The sequence below is a fragment of the Athene noctua genome, chromosome 2, assembly GCF_965140245.1.
Source record: "Athene noctua chromosome 2, bAthNoc1.hap1.1, whole genome shotgun sequence".
Classification (NCBI taxonomy): Eukaryota; Metazoa; Chordata; class Aves; order Strigiformes; family Strigidae; genus Athene; species Athene noctua.
The window spans coordinates 50,796,593-50,804,103 of NC_134038.1; positions in this window are offsets into that span (position 1 = coordinate 50,796,593).

Genomic DNA, 7,511 nt, shown 5'->3' on the forward strand with positions numbered 1-7,511 from the left:
TAGTACTTATCACCACATAGATACACTGTTTCGTCAGCTAGCCAGCAAAGTATCTGACAACTTTTGAAAGAATCAAGGAGTCAAGATTGTTGGCCAAAGGACCTTACGAGTTAAAAGATCAAAACAAATTACAATCAATGTTGAGAAGAAAAAGGGAACAGAGATGGTGAGAAGATCAGGATAGCACTCCCATGGGTTTTAAGGCAAGACATGGAGGGATGGGAAAAGCTTGCTCAAATGGCATGAAAGAAGACAGAGAGCAGAGTGGAAGAAGGGGTCACAGGGAGCACCGTGAGCAGCAGAGTTGGAGAAATATGGGATCAATGAGGGAAACAGGATGAAAGGAGTGCAAAGATGAGATTGTGCATGTTCCCCTAAGGAACAATGAATACAGCTGAAGTTGATACAACACTTTCTTCTGATTCCTAAATACAGTTAAGTATCGTTGCCTGTCCTTTATGAGGACAGCCACAGATGAAGAGCACTGTTAATTATAAGTGTTACTAAATTTCTTGCCCTTGGGAGAGAAAACCAGAAGGGCAGTATGGGGACGACTTTAGAGGACCGTAGTGGGAAACTAATTCTTAAAGCAGAAGTCCCTTACAGGAGACGATCTCTTGCTCAGCCACTGACATAATTCCAGTTTGAATGCATCTGCCGGCCTCAACTATGGCAGTCCGCTACAAGGAGAGATAACACCTTAATTTAATGGATCCTCGGTGATGCAGAGATTTTTTTGCTTTACTCAAAACACACATCTTAAGTTCCTACTAAGAAAAAGGCTAAAAGACCAAGGTGGAGATCAGGTAGTTTATGTGATTAAAAACAAGTGAGAAAGAAGTAACATCTGGAGCAGTATTTGGACTTACTGAAAAATGAAGAATAGAAGAAGAAAATAGAGAGGTCACTGGGATTAACAAAATCCAAGGCCAGAAGGAACAGTTGTAATTCTGTCTGGTGATCTCCCTCTTGACCGAAGCCATAAGATTGCACACAGTGATCCCTGAACAGCATGTTTCTGAGGCTGTGCTGATTACCTAGAAAGATGACTTTCCCTCTTACCCTTCTGATGTCCGGCCTTAGACAGCACTGCCAGGGACACCCGCAGCCCTGGTAGTCCCAGTGAGACATCAGCCATGTGTCCCCTACACCCAACCTGAATTTTTTCCTAATGCCTCACCTTCTCTGCCCCATGGGCCACACTGTCCTCTCCATTTCCCATCAGCCTCAGAAACAGCTTTTGCTCCTTGCCCTCATCATACTGTGGTTCTTCATGACTACTGCCATTCCCTTGCAATCTCCCACAAGCCCCTCTTTTCCTTGCCTGTCCCAATTTCTGAATCCCTCCTCACGGGCAGAATTTGTAGTACACGGACTGTGGCTCAGTTTCAATGCCCGTGACTTATGTTTCTTCCAGAGGTACCTGCTTTGTCATGAGTAGATAATTTTCAGGTTTTTTTCTCATTCACCAGGTTCAGCCACTAGCTAGGCATCTGGATACAACTCTGAACTTGCTCTTGTGGAGTCTCTCACGTCACAATGAGATTAACATAGACTTTTAGTTTTCCGTTGTCTGCTAAAATTTTTACAGTTTCAAGGGAGGCTGGATTGCCATTCAAGAATCTGTGAAAACTATCTTCCTTTCCTGTTGTAGGGGCCATATCACTTCCAACTGTAAATTACTTCACTAGCTTTCTGTCATCTTCCGTAACCAATATAAAGGAAGGCACTGTTCATACCTGAGAATATTGCAGTTTTGATCAGACACAAATACTGGCAGAAGGCTAATTCAGATAGGTCTTGGGGGAGCATCAGTAAAAGGTACTGGGGAAGAGGTGAGTATAAGAAAGGATATAAATAAGGAGCAGAATGCAAAACAATTTTTTAGTAATAGAAGTTGATGGGGTAGAAATGGTACATGTATGTTGAAGAATAAAGAGATATATGGTATTGAAGAGAAAGATGAGAAATATGATCTTTAAACAGCATGAGAAAAGAAAGTAGGTAAATGGTCTGAAAGGTTTAGTGATGTGGGCAGCAAAGTGGTGGCAGGATTGGCTGCCTGTTTGGAAATGAATTAGCAGTAACAAAGAAAACAGAGGTATGTCCCTTAATAGTGTATGAAAGGATGGAAAGGGAAAAAGGGAGAAAAGAAAAATGAGCAATGCGTGTATATGCAGAGGGGATTTAGCAAATTTCTTTTGTTAGAAAGTTTATTAGCAGGGTATCAGAAAATTATACACACATAAAGTTACTTACACAAGAACATTTACAATACAACTGCAATTTTCACCTATGGGTTTCATTATCTGGTGGGCAAGCTCAAGGAATGTAAGCTGGATTTTAATTCTGACTAGCATGTAAAACTAAATGACAATTTGCAGTGTTTGGTGGATGGAAAGTAAGCTGTTCATATGCCTGTAAAAATTTAAGTTTTATTGGCAGCCATAGCATAAACAAGGTGCCCTACCTGTTATCTCTTCATAGAGGATTCTTGTTGTGTTCAGTCTGAGTGTTGCAAAAAATATAAAGTCATTACAGCTTCTGGATATTTTTCTATACTTTGGGGTTTTCATCAAGATTCAGAACCATTTTCAGAGAGTGCATGCCCTAAGACCCTCTCTGTCACTTACAGAATGCTGCAAATTGACTCTATCACTTTACCCGCTGCTGTAAATTGGCTCTGAGCACACATAATGTGTCAGGTTTGCCTACTCACTTTCAGTTTTCACCCACCTCTACTGGGCATATCTAGGAGTAATGGGATGAAATTGAGCAAAGGAAAATTTAGACTGAATATCAGGAAAATTTTCCTAACAGTGAGATCTATTAGAATGTGGAATAGTCCCCCAGGAAAAGTGATGGAAACCCCGTTGCTAGAATCATTAAAAATAGACTGAAAAAAACCACAGTAAAAATACAGTAGAAAATAATCCGCATTGTCAGGGGATGGACAAGATGATTCCCTAGGTTCTCTCAGGCTCTAATTTCTAGGATTTTAGGAGCGGAGCTCCATCAGTATTAAATTCCCTGAATGCCCAAGATCATCTAATTGAAACAATAGAAAGTTTGCTCATAGGCATGCCAGGGAGAGTGCTCAGTAATGATCAGGCTGCATTACTGTTGAGAGTGTATCACTTGATCTGCACTGTACAAAGAAACAAGGCAGGAGACAATTTTTGTCACAATTTACCCTTTGCTAAAGCTGTTCTTGTAAGTCAAATATGCTGGCTTGATTCGGCATTGCTGATGTTATAGAAAGAGATCTTTAAAGCAGGTAATAATGGAGTCCAGATCACAGTTTGTAGCGGTGGAGTTTTGTATCAAAAGCTAACTGCACGTGTTCAGAATCAAAATTTCCTCCTGCAACACATGTACTTTCTACCAGAACTCTGTGCTCCTTCCATAGCAAACAGATGCTGTGCACTGCTATTTTATTTGTCTATGGAAGTCTTGCCTGTATATTGAGGGATAACAGATTACCTCCCCAGGGAAAAGACACTGATTCTGAGTTTTTCCTCTCTAAAATGAGCTTGCCATTATGATTTTCCCATTCTCATTGTTCTTAATATTTCACAATCAATATCAAAATCTCAACAAATGAAAAAATTAAAAACAAATTGCCAAAGTAATTCCAGGTACTCCGGCCATACCTGAAGTCAGTGACACTTTCGTACATTCAGCAATATTAGTCATTTCCCTGCTTGCTCTGAGTAGCACACCAAAGAACTAGGAGAGAGAAATGACTTGGCAAACTAAACATGAAGGAAAATGGCCTATCCTACATCTGGCTGAAGAAGCTACAGATTCAGAAAATCCTTTTATTTTTTTCCTGATAGATTTATATGATGGTTTTCCTCTCACTTCTTGCAATAGTCTCACACATCTGATGACACACCTGCTGGAGCGGGTGCTTTTCTGGGGCCAAACATGAAGATCAAGAAGGTGAGTAAGGTGAATCACTGCTCAGGCTCTTTCCAGCACAGGATCCTCTTCTGTCCTCAGGCATGTCCTGGAAAAGCCTGCTGGAAAGACCCTCTGCCTGATCACACAACAGGGCCCCAGCTGGGAAGTTACTTACTGTAATAGCTGAGATTTGTAACTTTTATTTCCAGGGTTGGCCAAGAGAAGCACATTGGGGAAACTGAAAATAAATAAAGCAACTGCCCTAGTTCATGGCAACCTATTCCCTCCTCAGCCTTTAAAAGCAGCAAAACTTTATGGCTCAGACCTTCAACCCTGCTCTGGATGCTTTGCCTCTGCAAAGGGGGGTGGAGGGTAAAGGGCTGCTGCTACCTAGAGGGTCTTCAAGGGCTGTTTGTGTCCAGGAGATCTTTGCTTGGCTGCACCGCTTGCCTTGGCAGCACTCTTGTGGAGAGGTGTACTTGGGGTTCCTTGGGGAGAAGTCAGGTAGAGGCTCCCTGTCCTCTGCAGACTGTAAGGTGTTGTGGCCCTGGCAATGCAGAGACACGCAGCCCAGCAGACATTGTGCAGCCCCCAGGCCAGCCTGGGACCCTGGGTTGCACTGCTCAGGTTCTCCTCTGCTCCCTCAGGCCTCACCCAGCCATCCCCCTGGCTCCTCAGCCAGCTAGGCTCCCTAAATTAAGGCAGCCATTTCTCCATGTCCTCTCCCAAAGTCTGCAGGTTATAGTCCTCAGCAGCAAAACCCTAGGATCTCCCTCCCTATCTGGAGGCTGCTCTTCACATGTGCGATGTGCGTACACGTCATGCAACATGTGAATGTACCTGCTGATTAAATAGTAGTGGCAACAATGCCCTCCTTTCATTCTGAGGACTGTGAGGGTCTGGTGAGAGCCTGGAGGTACCGGGATGTAATAGCACTGCCTCGTAATTTCTGACCGCCTATGCCTAGCTGATTCGGGTCATTAGAGTTATTTTGCAACATTCTCTTAATAACTTGCAGATACTCTCCTCCAACACTGAAATCATACACAAAAGGGCAAGGTTTAGGGAGATGAAGACAACGCTGATAATGAGTCCTTGATTGATTAAAAGTAAATACATTTTTATTCAGAGAAAAGGGCATTTGTTACCACAAACATTTCACCTTCAGCACAAATAGGAGTTGCGCTTACATTTACTAAGGGATTATAGCCACACTACAACTAATTACTTCCCAGCAGCTATTGGCCTCAGGTTAGATGTAAGCTACTTCTGGCAATATGCAGTGTGGGTTCATGTAAAAGGGGGCTCGTATTTTCATTGTCTGGGTAGAAAACAGTGCAACGGTGAGACGTGAGTGAATATACTATGCATAATGCAATACAAAATAAGAGCTTATTGCAAGGAGAAGACTCAAGGAGATCAAACAACATTAGCCCATCACACCATTTTATGTTATGAGGGAGATATTAATTATTCTGTTTGTATTTTTTAGATGGCCTCGAGTTGTACAATTATGATATAGGAAGGTGCACATTACTTGCTGAAGACAGATTCCAGATTCAGACTCCTTGATTACCTTCAGTTGCATGAAATTAGTTGTCTATTCCTGATGTGACCCATGCACATTATAGTATGCTTTTGATCAGTAGAATGTTATTTGTCCCTGAGTTATTTATCAGACCTTTGGTGTGAAATGTTTATTTTTTTCTGGAATCCCAACACAGTCATATCTTTGCTATTCTTATGTGAATTTCTGAACTCTCTACTCTTCCATCCTGTGATATATAATTTTTACTAAGCTGCTGGCAAGTGATGAGATTACTTTAAAATATCTATTAGGATTCAAAGAAGGAGGTTCCTCCAGGTCCAGGCAATGAACTGCCCTGAAATTATTGAGTTATTCATAACTTTGAGCAGTTACAAATTACTGCTATTAACTGAATCCTGTAATTACAGTAAGAAGCTAGGTCTTGGAGCATAATTTTTGGTGTAGATAGTTTTTAGTGCATGTCTTAGGAAGTAAAAATTCAGGGCATGCAGAGAAATGGCTGTTGAAATCCTGTGAAAAAATGTGATGTTTCCTGAATGGGATCTGCTTAAGATTATGACAAAATAAAACATTCACCTTGGATGAGGGACAAGACCTTACTTTGATTAAAATAGTGCAGGAATGGTGTCTTCTAGCCCAAGTGAATATTCTCACTGGACTGACTCTTTTTTTGCCATGACATTGAGGAAGATTGTCCAGAAAGTTTGCTTTGACAATTGCCCTGTACCATCAAAAAATTGATGACCAACTCTAGATAATTCATTTGAGGCAAACCCCAGAGTGACTGGCCTCAGGGACTGATTGTGAAGCAAGCAGAGACCTCAGAGCACGCCAGCACAAGTGCCTAACAGCCCCATGTTTTCCCCAAGCAGAAATGCAACACTGCAGACCGGCTGCTTCTTTCACTTAGGCATCTAGTGCTGGCACCGCTGGGTCCCCTTTCGTGTCATGTGTCTTGAGTACAGAAAACACTTACAAAAAATAAGAGTACTTTCATTGCAAAAGCAAACATATTCAAGCTGTTGGGTTTATTACTCTTATTTCTGGAGGTCAGCACACAAAGTATTTAAGTATCTTCCATGACTGTGCAGTAGCAGCTGGGCATAAAATTGGTGTTCATTTTTGTGCTTCCTCACTGGAGTAATGATAACTCCAGCCCTTGTTTGCTAGTAGCCATACCCCATCATTCACTGTACCTTGAGAAGGAGACCTTCTGGAGGGTACTGAAATCTGAGATATTCCTACACTTGTATTACCTTTCACAGTCAGTGAGAGGCAAATAGTCCTACATCCAGTCCGAGCAGAATGAAGCAGTGATTTAGATTTCGTATCATGTATTTTTGACCTTTCTGTTGGAAGAGTAACACTGAGCTTGTTTAAGAGTAAAAGATTGATGTATGTCTTGTTCTGAAAGCAATGTTATAAAAATGGTACCTTCTTACTCAGCAGATCTGTTCCTGTTGTGTATTGAGAATCATTGCTGCCTGAGCTCAGAACTAAAAACTTTATTGTTTTTAGCCCTGCAAAACGAACCCTTTTCAGGACAAATGAGCTGGTTCCTCTTTACTGTAGTATTAATAAAACTCTACTATTTATCAGTTACCAGGCCAGTCAGTGCACACACTGTTAACGAGAGTTCCTGAATTCCTCCCTTTTTCAGCTTTAGTGTTGACATGAGTGGAATTTCTCCTTGTGTAAGAGGCCAATAATGTTTGCACAGTAATAATTCTTGCATATCTTCCCTGGCAGAGATTTCATGACCTGTGAGTGATGCATTGGAAGGAAAGAATCTTGCTTTACGTTCAGAGCATGGCTGAATTTGTGGTGGGAGAAAAATGACAGGTAAATAGAGGAAGTCTGTGAAAAGCAAACTTCCACTAACACAAATGGGAATTTAAACTGAAAAGAAGTAAGCAAATAGCTCAGGATGTGTCTCCGAGAAAGTCTATGCACATGAAGCATCTCTTAAAACTTTATTGAATGGACGATCAAATACAGATTTTTTTAGTGGAGGCTGTCTTTTACAAGAGGGCAAACATGCAAGGCAAACTCTCAG